Raw genomic sequence first — 17,042 nt, forward strand, 5'->3', positions numbered from 1 at the left:
TTATTATCCTTCTTAGCTTACTTGAGGGACATTTATTTGTATGGTTGTAGCCATAAAAATGCCCAGATGCCTACATCAAAACTTCTTTCACTGGGATCCTAATCTGCCTGTTGTTTCATTCGATTTTGCGCCAGAGTGAGGTTATCTTTTAAGAATTGGAGAACTTGTTGTTGATGCTTGATGTGATCTTCCATTGCTTGAACCTTAGAATTTTCTCTTAAAGATGATGTGATGCACAATGGATGATATCCATAAAGTGCTATAGATGGGGTCATTTTTGCTGCAGTATGGAAGGAAGTGTTATACCACCTGTTGACCACTCTATGTCAACTACCCCATAGTTGTACATTTTTTCGCGCATGGATTTCCATCATGTCCGAGCACTCAAATGATCCACAAATTCATCATTATCAACTATATGCACACTGGAGTTTTGTAAACCCATCTGCGTTTTGTAATGTAAATGATCTTAGTAACACAAATATATGTAACAACCTAGATAAATTTATTTTTCTGATGATGATTTGTATGCTAGGAGGTTTTTAGTCTCCTCGATTCATGTGTGTTTTTAAACACGGATGATCGACAAAGTTTTTCTCTTCAGTGTCACCGCAAAGCTAGGGTGGATTTTGTTGTCAGGATTTTAAATGACTCCTAGTGTTATTTATTGAGTCTCTGTAAAGTGATTTGGGAATAATTCTAACTATTTGGTTAGATTATTTTATTACAAGCCACTTAGTCTACTAGATCATATTTTGTGTCGCAGAAATGGGTAATTATTGAGGGTCTATAATGAACAGGTGTTTCTCCTTCATGGGTTAGAAATGTAATATTTCATGTAAAAAAATATTTAGTGCATGGTCCCTCATAGTTAGACACCATTGCTAAATATTAGAGGATTGAAAAAATTAATAATCTCCTCATGAGTCAATTAATTAAAATTTCCGGCTAAAATAAATTAAAATGTTAAATTAATAAATTTAATTAATTTAGGTCCCAGGAAAAATTAAATTCTCCAGCATTTAAAATTCGTGGGTTCTAAAGTTTTTAATTTTTGGATGTCCCCGGCCAAGGAAATATTGAAAATTTCAAGACATTTTGAATCCTTGGACCATAGTAGTTAAGTCAAGTTAACTTTTTGCGGCAATTAACTCAAAATAATCATTTTTTAGTTAATTAAAAGGAAATTAAAAGTGAAATTCGAATTTCTCAAAAAAGTAAATTTATTTCAACGGTGATGTTTAAAAGATCATTTGATCTTTATCAACAGTTGAGATTGCTTTGATGTGGATCAAGCCGACTAGCCGTTGAAGAATTTTTCTATAATTGAGAGGCCTCTCTCCATTATTTGGATCTGATTTCTGAATCGTGTACTTGCTCTAAGAAAGCTCTTGTAACATTTTCTGGTTAATAAACGCAAAGACTTTGGGGTTTCAGATCGTGGTGTTCTTTTTTCAGATTTATGTGGTAATATTGTTCTTAATACTTTGTTTGTTTTATTTGCATTTGCTAGTTAATAGCCTTTGAGGATTGATCTGTGTATAGGTATCTTGCATAGATTTCTGGGTTTTCAGAATATCATTTTGATTTGATAGAAGTAGCAGGTATCACTATTTCTTGATGATTTAATGATCATTTTTTAAATCTCTATTAATCTAACAATCATACCTAAGTGTGCAGAAGTTATCATTCAAGATTTGGGCGTTTGGGGAAGTCCTCAATTGGACCAACTCACTCTCAGTTTGCAAAATATAAAAGAACCCATTGTCTTTTTAATTTCTGAAGTCATTTTATAGAATATTTTACTTACAGCGTTTTTCTTGGGCTTGTGCCTCTTTAAAACTTCCAATTTATTTCTAAATTTGTGCAAAATGGTTTAAATCTAGCTAATAGAGGGCTTTGATCTGCAAATTTGCTAGATCTGTAGAATATTATTGTAGATTTGTAAATATCAAATTTTTAATTCATTGGGGTTTTGTGTATTTCATATTTTTGTATATACATGTTTCGGGGTTTTTTATCTTTCATTTGTGTAGGGACAATATTGAAGATTGCAGGCGATTTTTGTGGATTCTGGAGACAAATCTAGGCCCACAAGGGCATCTCCATTTTATTTGCAAGTTGAAGAACAAATTTCACAAAGATCATGGCAAAAAAAATTTGGGCCTCGAGGTCCTACGCTGGTTATCTCCAGCCTCCTTCTCGACCTCCCTTCTTTCTAAGCCTCCTTACCTTCTTCACCAAAACTTCATCGCTAAGTTTCTCCTAAACAAATTTTAACAAAAATTTTCTCAATTTTTTTCTTCTGAAGTTGGCATTTGGAATTGGAGGATTTTCAGTGACTTGGATAGCTCATCTTCAAGCGTCTTCAAGCCCCTAAGGGCTGACTAGTTCACGTCATGTAAACCCTTACCTCTTTCATTAATATAATTGAAAGCAAGGTTAATACTAGCATAGATTTGCAATTTGTTGGAGTTTAGCAGCAAATTTAATTTACATCTTTTACTGTTGTACATTGCAAAATTATAAGTTATCTTCAGTAACTGTTGGAAATACTGAGGAGGGGGGGGGGGTGGGTGAATCAATATTCCTTTTCAATTGTTACTTTTACCAGTGAAATCAATTATATTTAGAACACAAATATGCAATAGGAATAAATGCTTTTATTAATATAATATTTATAATGAATTAAGTACAATATAGAGGGCTCCAACCCTTGATGAAGACGCCGATCCTCAATTCCCCAGGTTCCAACTTGTTGCCAAGCACCAACTTGGTCTTTTGTGAGGCTCCAACCTCTAGGGCACTGACCCTATCTTCTCAAGGCACCGACCTTGTGTTTAGAGGCTCCAACCCCTAGGGTACCAACCCTTCTCTGGTACATGCTCTGACCTAGTTTCTGGAGGACACCGATCCTCTAGGGTTCCAACCCTATCCTTCAAGGCACCTAATTTAATATCCCGTTTCCTGGATATCCCTCAAACCCAAGCAAACTCCAACCAAACACGTCCAAATGATATAGTGACCGGGAACTCAAAGTAATAAAAATAACAGTGGTACAACATATAATAATGTGAACATGAAATATAAGCAGATACTCAAGAAATGTAGAGAGAAATGCTAAGCCATTTTATCATACTGAGTAATGGAATGAGTACAGGAGGTGGTCAGAAAGATGGCACCTTGACTTGCACAAGGCAAGTGAAGAAATACACTCAGAATAGCAAAGGAATGGCCTCTCTCTGAACTGTGTCCAAGCTGTTCGAGAACTGTTGTGCTGCTGCTACTGCTGGAAATCAAATGAAGATTTGGGGTTATTCCCCTCCTCAGAAAATGCTGAAACTCTGGAATCAGACTCTACTCAAGAAACGCAGAAAAACCCAGAAAGCTTTTCTGAAATAGCTGACCCCCGAAAATCACCCCCTTGGGGATCTACGCTGTCCCTCAAGGCTCTGCGCTGCCACTGAATAGAATCCACTAAAACTCAGCCCGAAACTCTGCCAAAATCCTCCAATATGCAAGCGTTGATCCCTTGCTCAATCTTCCAGCTCTAATCCTCCACAAACCCCCAATCCAGAACTCCCACCAAAAGAACTGTGTCCCTCTCTCCCAAGATTGCGGAGTCCTCAAATGCTCAGCTCCTCCACAATGCCACAGATCAATCCTACTGCAAAAGAATGATGACACTCAATGCACTAAACAATGCTGCAGACAGGCTAAATAGCCAGTGTGCTCCAAGTTGAAGTGACTAGCTCAAATGCACATAATTGAATGACAAAATGAGGAGGCTCCCCTCTCCTTTATAGTGTTGGCCTCTCTCAATCCCAAGGCCCACCTCCTCCAACGCAGTCCCTTTCTTGCCACATGTTCCTTTCCATCTGCGCAGTCCCTCCAAGTGTCTGCGTGGGCCCCATCTCTGTGTGGTCCTTTGGCCCCCTTGGCTCCCCTTTAAGTCACAACGTTGTGCTACTAGGAAGTGACTTTATTCTAAAGGTGAGTTATGTCCCCCTTTTCCTCACCTTTTTATTTATAAATAACTATAGAAGGCAAAATTGAGCAAAATCGAATATTCCAATTAGCCATGGCTAATTAGGAATATTACAGTCTCCCTCGGCAAAATGTTGTTTGTCCTCAAGCAACTGAAGTGATGGATGCTGCAAAATTTTCTCACTCTCCAAAGTGTCATCCTCATCCGGTAAACTCTTCCACCTCACCAAGAATTCCCAGACCGTCGTGCTTCATAGTTGCCTCTCCTGGTATCAATAATAGCCTCTGGTTGCAACACCAAATGCCCCTCATCATCCGTGCGCAGTAGCTCATCTGTCACTGTCACATGCTGTTCCAATGCCTTCTTCAGGCATGATACATGAAAGACGTTATGAATCTTGCTGCCTTGGGGTAGCTCCAACTCATATGCAACCTGTCCAATCCTGCGTATCACCCTGTATGGCCCATAAAAGCGGGGCTTGAGCTTTTCAGCCCCCTTCTGCTTCAGTGACGACTGTCGGTATGGCTGTAACTGTAGGTAGACCAAGTCCCCTACCTCAAACTGTCTCTCCACCCGACCCCTGTTGGCATACAGCTTCTGCTGGTTCTGTGCTATAGCCATATTATCCTTGAGAGCTCGAAGAATATCTTGACTCTCTTGGATCCAAATCTTGGCTCTCGGAGCCTTGCTAGCACCAAACATCACGTCAACAAAAGATAAGGGATGATATCCATACAAAGCATAGAATGGTGACATACCAATGGACATGTGATGTGTAGTGTTGTAGTAGTACTCCCCCAGATGCAGCCACTTAGCCATGCTCGCTGTTGCCCACTGACATAGTTACGCAAGTAGTCCTCCAGCCACTTGTTAACTATTTCTGTCTGCCCGTCCGTCTGTGGGTGATAGCTGGTACTCGATGTCAACTCCGTCCCCACCAACCGGAAAAGCTCCTGCCAAAATCCACCCATGAAATGGTTGTCCCTGTCACTGGTGATGGTCTTGGGAAGACCATGTAACCTGACAATGTCTTTGAAGAACAACTCGGCCACCTATGCTACTGTGTAGTGTGCGGATATGGTGAAAAAGTGTGAGTACTTCGTCAGTCGATCAACGACGACAAAGATGCAATCCTTGCCCTGTACCATGGCAACCCTGTGATGAAGTCCATCGAAATACACTCCCATTTCCCCTCCAGAAAGGGAAGAGGCTGCAATAGTCCTGCTGGATGGCTCATCTTCCCCTTGTTCCTCTGGAAAACGTCGCACTCCCGGACATGCTGGAGTATGTCCTCCTTGAGGCCCTTCCAAGAGAACTTCTCTCTAATGGCCCTGTAGATTTTGGTAAACCCTTGATGGCCTGCCAATGGTGAATCATGTGACACCTGAAGTATCTTCTTCTTGAGCTGAGATCTCTCAGTCAAGAAGATCCGATCCCTGTAGTAGATGATCTCATCGATCACCCTGTACCTGTCATTCGCCACCTGCCCATCCAGAACCTCACATGCAAATCTGTCCTTGGAGTACTCTACTAAGAGTCGAGCCCTCCAGTCTGCGTCCAAGATCATAAGAGACAACGTGGCTGGTCTAAGTGAAAGGGCATTTGCTACCACATTGTTCTTACCGTTGACATACTCAATGTCAAAGTCATATGCTTGGATGTTACTGATCCACTTCTGCTGCCTCTCCTGTAGCTGTTTCTGCTTCAAAAAGAACCCACTAAATACTGCCGGAACTTGGCCAATGCATGCATGATGGCCTGCATCTCTTTGTCATATATAGAATACAACCTCTCGTGCGGAAGGAGCTTCCAGCTCTCAAAGGCTATAGGGTGACCTCCCTGCATCAATACTGCGCCGATCCCCTCTCCCGACGCATCACAGTTCAAAACAAATGGCTACGAAAAATCTGGCAATACAAGCACTGGGCAGCTGCTCATCACCTCCTTGAGCTTGTCAAAGGCCCGTTGTGCTGTATCCAACCAACTGAATGCCCCCTTCCTCGTCAAATCTGTCAGGGGTGCAACAAGATGTGAGAAACTCTTGACGAACTTCTGGTAGTAAGTACAAATACCAATGAATCCCCGAAGTTCCGTCACGTTCCTCGGCTCTGGCCAATCTTGGATGGCCCTAATCTTCTCCTTGTGGACTCTCACTCCATCCTCCCCTATGATGTGTCCCAAGTACATCTCTGTCAATCCAAACTCACACTTGGAGAGCTTGGCATAGAACTGCTGCTCCTCCAAGATTGGCAACACTGTCTCAATGCGCTGGAGATGCTCCTCCCAAGTCCTGCTGTAAATGAGTATATCATCAAAGAATACCAACACAAACTTCCTCAAGTGGTTGTGGAAGATGTGATTCATGCAATATTGGAATGTAGATGGAGCCAAAAACTCAAAGTGCCCATAGTGACACCTAAAGGCGGTCTTGGGAATGTCTTGTTCCCTCACGCGAATCTGATGGTACCCAGATCTCAAATCAATCTTTGAGAAGAACCTGGCTCCTCTCAACTCATCGATCCTAGGTATGGGGTACCTGTTCTTCAGGGTCTTCTTGTTCAGGGCCCTGTAGTCAATACACATCCTCAATGTGCCGTCCTTCTTCTTCACCAACACCACGGAAGAAGCAAAAGGATTTGTGCTCGGCTGAATGTGCCCAAGGGCCAACAACTCCTGAATGGCCCACTCAATCTCATCCCGATAGGCCTTGGGATGCCTATAGGGGATATTAATCACTGCCTATATGCCCTGCTCAAGCTCAATGGTGTGCTGAAACCCCCGGTTCGGTGGCTGTCCTGGCGGAATCTCCCCAAATACTATGGCATACTGGTCAATGATGGACTGTATCTCTTGGTGTACTGTCTGCCCTGTAGTCCCTGCCTCTGATGCACGCAGCTCCACTACCCACTCTACATCTCCCTTCCGGAAGACTGCCTCCATCTGATGAGCCGAAACAGTTTGAGGCGGATATGTGTGTTGTCCCCATATCTTCTCATGCTTCTCTGTCTTCTCATCATCCCACTCCATATTTAGGGTCTTCCAATCTGTCGTGACCTTCCCTAGAGTGATAAGCCATTGAACACCCAATATCATGTTGGTGTTCGGAATATCGACCACGAAAAAGTGGTCTGTCAGTGTGTAGGTTCCCATCGTCACTGATAACTCTGGAACATAACGAGCACACACCATGGTCTGATCTCCTGGGACCAAAATTGAAAAGCCATTGAAGCTCTCTGTCTGTATACCTCTTCGCTCAACCATCTGTGCATCGATGAAGTTGTGAGTTGCCCCACTGTCAACCAAAACTGATACCCGCTAGCCACGTATTGTCCCTCGTACGCGGAGTGTCAAATACTTGGGAACTCCTCGCAATGCTGCAAGGGCCCCTCCGGTAGGTGCAAAAGTTGCACCACCCGCTGGTGGTGGTGGAGGTGGCAAACGATCCTGCGTGGCATGACTACCTCCTGCCTCCACATCATCCTCCTCATCCTCTTCCCCGCTGCTCTCGGAGAAGACCTTAATAAAATGTGCTTTGCCAGCGGCACATCTATGTTCCGGTGCCCACGGCTCCTGACAGGTGAAGCATAACCGCTTTTCTTCAACTCCCTCATGGCATCATTATCAATCTGTGCTCATCCTGGATTCCCCTTTGGAGGCGGAATCCTCACATCCTTCCCCTTAGGCTAGAAAGCTTGTCTCTGGGGGTAAGGTGTCCGAGTCCTGGGTAAGGCATCATGTAAGTCCTGGGTCCTGCTAATAGCATCTTGGAGTGTGGCTGGTCTAGTGGACCTGACTAGACCTCGAAGTGGCTCTGCTAACCCCTCAACATACATGTAGATCCTCCGTGCTGTGGATAGATCTGGCACCATCACTGAAATCCTCAAGAAGTCTACAATGTAGGTCTCTGGGCTCCCTGTCTGCTTGAGCATTGTTAGCTCAATGAAGTGCTGTTCCGGATCCCTCTGGTCAAACCTCTCCATCAATCTCCTGGTAAACTCGACATATGTTGTCACTGTGGAATGTCCGAGTGTAACCATCCCATGGAACCACCAATCCTAGGCCTCACCATCCAAATGTAATGTCGCCACCTTGATGGCCTCTGCCTCTGACATCTGGTTAAGCTCGAAATAGATGTCCAGCTTCTCCACCCAAGACCTTGTCGAACTGTTTGATGAACCATCAAATGTAGGCAAGTGGAATCTACTAGTTGTGCGGTGGGTTTCTCCATCGTGATAATGTCGGTGTCCTCTGTGATGGTCGCGGGGTCTACTATCTTGCTGGAGCTGAACAAAGTCTCTGAATGAGAGAGCGTCCTTGAACTTCTGCCCATAGGCCTGGTACTCTGCAAAATAATCGCCCATATGACTGGGCTCTGCCTCCTGCTGTGCTCGGGCCCTCGTATCTGCTCCTAGGAAAGCGGGCATGGTAGATCGTATAGGGGCATGTGAGGCCACCTGCTAAGTAGTATCACGCTGAGTGGCACCCTGCTCTGGCAAATGGTGAGATGCACTCGATCCCTCTCCAACTTGGAAAACTCGTGGGCTCTCACGCTGTCTAGACTCCACTGTCGTGAATCTTTACCCCATCACCTCGATCTGCCTCGATAGATCCTGCACTGATTTGAGGAGCATGTTCGCAAATTTCTTCTCGTCATCATCTGCCATCGGTTCCTCCTACTTTGCATCCACCACAGGCTCCTCCTGTTCTGCATTCACCACAAGCTCCTCCTGTTCTGTGTCCACCATCTAAACACAGTCTCCCTCTCCGTAGGTATTCTCTAACCTACGCCCAGTGTCTTTGTATCTCCTACCTCTGTAACAGATGTAGGGCTTTTCCCCCGGTGTCATAGATTGCTAGCTCCACAGGCTGAGCCAGATCTATGCTCTGATACCATTGTAATATCCCATTTCCGGGATATCCCTCAAACCCAAGCAAACTCCAACCAAACATGTCAAAATGATATAGTGACCAGTAACTCAAAGTGATAAAATAACAGTAGTACAACATATAATAATGTGAACATGAAATATAAGTAGATACTCAAGAAATGCAGAGAGAAATGCTAAGCCATTTTATTATACTGAGTAATGGAATGAGTACAAGAAGTGATCAGAAAGATGGCACCTCGACTTGCACAAGGCAAGTAAAGAAATACACTCAGAATAGAAAAGGAATGGCCTCTCTCTGAACTGCGTCCAAGTTGCTAGAGAACTGCTGTGCTGCTCCTACTCCTAGAAATCAAATGAAGATTTGGGGCTGTTCCCCTCCTCAGAAAATGTTGAAACTCTAGAATCAGACTCTACTAAAGAAACCCAGAAAAACCCAGAAATATTTTCTAAAATAGCCGATCCCCGAAAATCACCCCCTTAGGGATCTACGTTGTCCCTCAAGGCTCTGCGTTGCCACTGAATAGAATCCATCAAAACTCAGCTCGAAACTTTGCCAAAATCCTCCAATATGCAAGAGCTGATCCCTTGCTCAATCTCCCAGCTCTAATCCTCCACAAGCCCCCAATCTGGAACTCCCACCAAAAGAACTGCGTCCCTCTCTCCCAAGACTGCGCAGTCCTCAAATGCTAAGCTCCTCCACAACGCCATAGATCAATCCTACTGCAAAACACTGATGAAACTACCTTGCCCGAGCAGGCACTCAAAGTCCCCCGGGGCTAAGGGCGAGATCTCCGAACGGAGACACTCAATGCACTAAACAATGCTGCAGACAGGCTAAACAATTAGCGTGCTCCAAGTCGAAGTGACTAGCTCAAATGCACATAATCGAATGACAAAATGAGGAGGCTCCCCTCTTCTTTATAGTGTTGGCCTCTCTCAATCCCAAGGCCCACCTCCTCCAACGCAGTCCCTTTCTTGCCACGTGTTCCTTTCTATCTGCGCAGTCCCTCCAAGTGTCTGCGTGGGCCCCATCTCTGCGTGGTCCTTTGGCCCCCTTGGCTCCCCTTTAAGTCACAACGTTGTGCTACTAGGAAGTGACTTTCTTCTAAAGGTGAGTTATGTCCCCCTTTTCCTCACCTTTTTATTTATAAATAACTATAGAAGGCAAAATTGAGCAAAATCGAATATTCCAATTAGCCATGGCTAATTAGGAATATTACACCTAACTTGTTTGTTCGAGGCTCCAACTTTCAGGGCACCAACCCTTTGGGCTCCAACCCACTACTATACTTTGTCTAGATATGTTTGATAGTAATTCATGTCTCCCAAAATCTTCTTCACTGAGTTCTGTCAATCTACAGCTCTACTGTAGTCTCCATGCTACATCATCAATGACAACCTGTCTTCATATGAAGGAGTCTTCACAACTCTTCATATTGCCCAAACAGACTCTGCAAAGTTACCTCATGATGATTTCAAATAGCCATCATGATCTCCAATAATGTCTCCAAGATCTGTTGATGCTTTTCAACAAGATATCTTTGATAAGTTGCGCTAAGCCTCAATGTCTGCACAAAACAATTCTTTGTTTTCAACCCTCTGTTCTTACTGTTGCGGTAACTGTTTCGGGAGTGACTGCTTCTTACTGTTCTTACTGTCGCGATATCTTACTTCCAAGAAACAAACTCACAAACACTTCAATCCTGGTGTTGTCTACTACTCCCTTCAAACGATGACAGATGAAACCTTATTTCACTTCACAAAATTGTTCTTCAAGTTGCGTTTTGTACTTCTTCCATAGATTAATTTATCACAGGTTCGTGCGTTTCAAAGATTAACCCAATCAACAAAATTGCTCGACCTTCGGCTTCCTTCTTTCCTGTTGGACCTTCGGCTTCCTTCCTTCCTGCTCGACCTTCGGCTTCCTCTATTCCTTCAAGTTCACGAGTTGTGAACTGTTACTTCTTCTCTGTGATTGATACCCGAGATTCATACTTGAGGTGAAGCATTTGACTTGTATTTATACGGGTTTCACCAATACCCAAAAGACACGTTTATTGGAGGGAGGCCGACTTGTATATTAAAATATATATCGGAGGTCCTTTCATCCAATTATATCATAGACTTGTTTATTCACGGAAACCACATAGGAGAGGCTATACCCACATGGAGGTCCCACATGCCACATCATCACCTTTAATCCCACAATCACAACTTCATGAGAATCGGAGGTCTGCACATAACATTGTCGATTCCCCTACTTTCGACAGGGTGGATACGATATTCAATACTGTTTTTGATAAGCCAATCGGGTCCACAATATTATCGCAATCGGGGATTTCGAGTGGTGACACATAATAAACTACTGATATGTTAACTCCTTCGATAAGACTGTTTTCTTCCTTCCGACTCTTTCTCTTGGGCATATGCGATATTTCAATAAAAGCGAATTTAACAGAATCATCGGGTCCGCAATGCTCCTCCGTTGTTTTCTTCCTTTCGACTTTTACTCTTGGCTTGGCTTTCCTGTGGCTTCTCTGTGATTTCCGATGGCTATTCTTTGATGGCTTTCGATAAACTCTTCTGATAGCTCTTCTTTGATAGCTCCTATTCTTGTCTTCCAAAGGCTTCCCTGATGGCTTTCTTCCTTGGCTTCTTGCTCCTGTTACTTCACTGATCTGCTCTGTTTCTCCTTGGCTTCATATCATCATTTAGTATCCCAGATTATTGCCATATTGATATCAATGACAATCTTGATCAATAGTAACGATTAATTTTTTGCATGCTAATTAACAAATTTTTGAAAATTGTTTTATTGTTGTTCAGTTGTTTATTTCTAAGTTTTTAAGATCAAATACATCAATAGATCAGAAAGAATTAAACTCAAAAATTTTCTAAATTGTAGTTACAAGTTTGTCATTTAAAATTTTCTGCTGTTATACATAGAATTTTTTAATATTGCATGGTTACAGGAGTGATGTTTAGAATATATTGTTGGTTTTAACATTTGATGTAAGAGAAAGTTATTAGACTGATATTTGATTAATGTGATCTGAGTTTAAAACATTTAGTTTAATTTTTGAAGTTCATTTGTTTTTACACGTTTATGCAAGTAGGACTAATCTAGTTTTAATTATGCATGTAATAATCTTGTTTGAGTATTTCATACAAATGAATTTTTGAATTTAAAAGTGTTTTATTCCAGTATTTTACATTTCAATTCATTGTGCATTTCATTAATTATTTATGCAGATTTTACATTTTGCAGTGCTGGTATAAGTACATGCTTTCACATTTAGATCACCACCTTTTTTAGCCTTAAGTTAAACAACATTTAAGACATATTTCAGAAATAATTTTAGACCCTCATTTAACTAAAATTAACCAAGTACCTACATTTCACATAGCTTTAAGTTTTACATTTGCATATAAAACAATTGAATCATTCAACAATAGTTTCCCATCATTTACTTGGGCTTTATTTTCTTTGCAAGATAGTTGAATCCACAAGGCACTGGGATCATTTTCTTCAAATAAAATTGAATCCTTCACAATATTGCGCAATCTAAACAAGTATTGGTTGCTTAGCTGTGTCTCCCAAACTGATTGGTTCCCAACTAGTTTTTATTCATCCCATTTCTATAGGGTCTACCCCCGTTAGTTTGCTATAGGGAGACAACTCAAATGGAGTGATTGGGATCAGTGTGACAACTCTCGATCTGAGTCGTTGTTGCGGTGCTTAGACATTCTAGGTGACAACATTTTTTGGCGTCGTTGCTAGGGATAGAGTTTTGCTTGTCCTTGTTCCTCATGACATTTTTCTAATCATCTAATATTTTCTGCCATTCATTAGCTCGACAAGCGGCACAACATTTTTTGGCGCCGTTGCCCGAGGACCAATTTTTTGGACCTTGGCTTTGCAACATTCCCCTTAATCATCTTTATCTTCTCAATTTTTCATCTTTTCTTATCCCATCAATGCCACATTTTCTGGCGCCATTATATTTCTTCATCATTTCATCACCTTATCTTTTTCCTCTCACTAATCCTTTCATCTTCTCTCTATGTGCCTTTAACACCTGGATATTTTGGTTGGTTTCTTATTTGGGTAGCAACTCCACTTATTCATCCATTATTTTTCAGACATGAAGCCCTCCCTGTTATCCTGCTGCTTCTCCTTGACTAACCTTTCGGTTTTTGCCTTTTGGATCTTGGAGCTAGATTCATGTTCAAGTGGCGACTCCACTTCTTTCATTTTTTTCAAGAATTTCTGCTAGAAGCTCCCTTCTTGTGGATCTATTGATTTTCTTGAGCAAGGATCTCTCTCTCTAGCATTGATTTGGCCCCTCCTTTTCCCTTTGACAAAGATATCATGGACTTGTTCACCTCTTGTAACTTTGCTAACATTCAAGGTTATCCAAATGACCTTTCTAATAATGGCCTTGACAAGTTGCCTTCTTTCCAAGGAAATAATGCGGTTAGTGCTACGACTCATCTAAAAGCTTTTAGCTCTTGGTTGGGTAAATATGTTGGAGGTGCTGACTATAATCATGAAAATGTGAAAATGAGCCTCTTTGTTATTTCCTTATTAGAGGAAGATGCTCTCGATTGGTTATTAGAAAATTTGGATAATTTGTTGAATTCATTGCAATCGATTATTAATGCCTTTAGAGAAAAGTATGGAGACAAAAGAGAAGAAAGACATTTGGCTAAAGCTATCAATGTCATAGAGAAGAAAGAAAATGAAACCATAGAGGAATTTAATAAGAGGTTAGATGGTATTATTAAAGAATTACCTCAAGATTATAGACCTCCTGCTAGGTCTCTTTTGGATTTTTATGTTGATGCCTTTGATGTTGATACTTCTTATGAGTTGGGGCGAGCTAAAACTAATTATTTTAGCTGAGGAAATTGAAAAGGATAAGAAAGCATCTAGGAAGATTGAAATTTCAGGCTTTGATAAGGGTCTAAGTAAATCAAAAGAATCCAATGAATCTGATGTGACCCTATGCAAATACTGATGCAGAAACTTGAAACATGGAACTTAATCAAACAAAGTTAATATCTAATCATGCTAAGGAAATTAGTTCCATGCAGACTAGGTTGGTCCAAATGGAAAGATCTCAAGCACAGAGTTTCCAACTGTTGATTTCGGGTAGCATCGAATGTGCTCTAGCTCCAAAATTTTGTGGAGGGGCTAGAACATATGAGATCTTCAGAACCCAGAAATTGTTTGGAGAAATTCCACTCGGATGAGAAGTTATTAAAATAATTAATTTTTTCTAATGGGTTTCTAAGTCGAAATTTAGGAAAATAAAAATATTAATGGGTATTAATAAGAATATGGGTGAGAAACTTTTAAGTGACAAGGATCAAGTATATTTTAATCTTAGTCGTTGATTAGAGACTTAATCTCGGCCGTTGATTCATCAATAGGAAAAATATAAGAAGAGGCTTGAGGGTTAGTTAGAGATATTGACCCTGCCTCCTACACCTACCTATAAGTCAGTGAGAAAAGCCTTCAACCCCACTAGGTGTGGTTGTTGGCAGGGAACTCAGAGAAGGGGCTGTTACACTAATTCTGACTTTCTCCATTTGAGTTATCTCCTAGGTTAGCTAAGGGTGGTGGTCCCTAATGAAAATTTAAGTTAAAAAAGGATGTGAGTTTCGAGGAGAATTGTTAGAGTTAAATAGATTGTCTCCTTAAGATTTATAAGAAAAAAATTGATATGAGAAATAACCATCATAAGATAAGCATGAAATACATAAACAACAAGTGCCTTCCAAGTATTTGCTCTTTAAGAAATGAAATTGTATTCTGCTTAAAATGAAGTGAAATGCTTTCAAATGGAAAGCCAAAATAACCCTGAAAAGTGAAATACTAAATTGTTAGCACGAGATATTATAAATGCTTTCAATATGAATAAGTCTACAAATCAAAGCATGGAAACTATCTTGCTCAAAAGGATACAAAAATAACTCAGATGTTAGACCAAGATGACAACAAAGTATGTTACAAAAATAATCTACAAGAGGCTAGGCCAAAGAGTATGAGCAAACTCTCCTCTTTGATTAGCCATGACTTAGCTCTTTGAAATAGCCAGATATTGATAAATGAAATACAATACGTAAAAAATAAAATTTTCCAATTTTGATATTTTGATGCAAGAAATAAAAGCTTTAAGAAACTTGAAAGAATCCCTGCAAGACACAAATAAGATATATATTAGTCTTTGGAATTCAAAACATGCGGGTTCTCCTTGAATATTTTTCAAGAATGGGTTGATTCCTCTGAGAATTTCCTCTCACGCTTGAAAAGCTTGATCAAATAATGATTCGTCTACAAAACTTCACCACAAATCATTAAATCGATATGAAATTAAATAAGTGCAGTGGAAATAATTCTTAGAGATACATCTATTATCCATTAGAAAATTTCTTTTCCTAAAGCAAATAATTAATTCTTATGCTAATATGAGATAGTTGCATACTAACATATCTTGAAACCAGCATGAAAGAAAAAATGACATGAAGAAATGAATAGAAGCATAACAAGTCAAGAATTTACCACACATGCAAGGAGAAGAACACCATCACGCTTTATCCCAATGATTGTTGTATTATATTGCAAGTAGTGAATACAATCCCGCAGAGTCTCTTCAAGCACAATAGCTCATATTACATGATACAATGTGAGAGCCCATGGCTCTATTATATAGAGAGTTGGGAGCAAATCCCAATGAAGAATGACAATGACAAATGGAATTGGAGCCTATCCCAATGTAGAAGTTATTAAACAAGTGGCATGAGGTGACAATTCCAAAGAGAAATTCGAATTTGTTGAATAGAGCTCCAATGTCAAGTGTAAAAATCGAATTCTGGCAAGTGGACATCATTTTCTTCTTCCCTTATGTGCCAAATTCGAATTTTATGATAGAATGACAAGTGTATATGGGTGGTAACCCATGTGGGAACAATTTCCCACAAAAATCTCCACCAAATATTCTCTCAAATCCTCCCAAATGTGCATTAACTTCACAAATTCGAATTTCCAAGTAAGCAACTTTCTCCTTTAATGCCATAAATTTGATTTTATTTGAGCACATGTCCTTTCCTTGATTTTAGGAGTCAACATTACCTTGGGACTTCACTTTAACTCTCCCATAATTTTCCACCTCATTTCCCCAACATTTAGCAGGTGTGGATATTTATTTTACATCATTTATTTAATTTATGGCTTAACTAATTGCAAGATTTCCCACTAAACTTAGGAAAAGTGGGTTTTGAGGGTTCAAAACGCATTTTTAACCCATCAAAGTGTGTCATAGTAGAAATTTGAAGGTGAGAGGTATAAAATTCATTACTCATACCACATGCAACTTCTCTAGACATCACTTATTACACTACAAGTACAATTTTAATTGCAATTTTTGGCTTGCAGGAAATCTAAAAAATTAAAAAATGACTACCTAGACCTGACCAAATTCTTCGAATTTTTTTGTGTGATCTAGTATGGTAATATACATCGACTCTAGGCGCTAAGATGTGTTAGGGGCTTAACTTTCAAACCGTCACCCCGACTTTGGGGTAAAAAGTGAGTGAAAAAATTCAGAAAATTATCTGCATTTGAAAAGTGAGCCAACTCCTGATTCATATTTTCTGAAGAGCCCAACTTGATTTGATCTTGGGCTTATCATAAGAAATTTTATTGGTGATGCATAAAGGGTTTTGGGTGAAGCACCTTCTTTTAAATTTTAAATTTCAAAATTTTTCTGTGCTAAATTGATAAATATGGCTTTTAAGAGCCTTAGATTATCAGATCTGGGAGCTAAATTGGACTCACACTCGCTAGATCTGGTAGATCTGCTATTCGTGTGCATAGATCTGTAATTTTTTTGGGTTTTTCTGACTTTGGTTTCTGGGATGTATTTATTTTTTGTATTTCCAGGTCTTGGGTGTTTGTGTTTTCAGGAACGGGTTGCAGATCTGAAGGTAAAGTTTGATTTTGAAGTGAGATCTAGGCCCTGGAGGGTATGTTCTGACCTCAAAACCAGCTTTTGCAGGTGCATTATTTTTGAAGTCCAAGGGTTTCTTAATTTTTTTTAAAATCTGGAGATAATTTTACAAGGGTTTCGATTATAAATCTGAATTAAAACATGTCAACT

General features: G+C 40.4%; 1 protein-coding gene across 2 annotated transcripts in view; it reads left to right on the plus strand.

Moving 5' to 3' along the window:
* The window catches only part of LOC149172520 (uncharacterized), a 399,406-nt gene that overhangs the window by 330,734 nt on the left and 51,630 nt on the right, over positions 1-17,042 (plus strand). The window lies entirely within an intron of this gene.

Source organism: Pinus tabuliformis, chromosome 4_2, assembly GCF_031772625.1.
Source record: "Pinus tabuliformis cultivar Carrire ecotype Pingquan chromosome 4_2, CPIR1, whole genome shotgun sequence".
NCBI lineage: Eukaryota > Viridiplantae > Streptophyta > Pinopsida > Pinales > Pinaceae > Pinus > Pinus tabuliformis.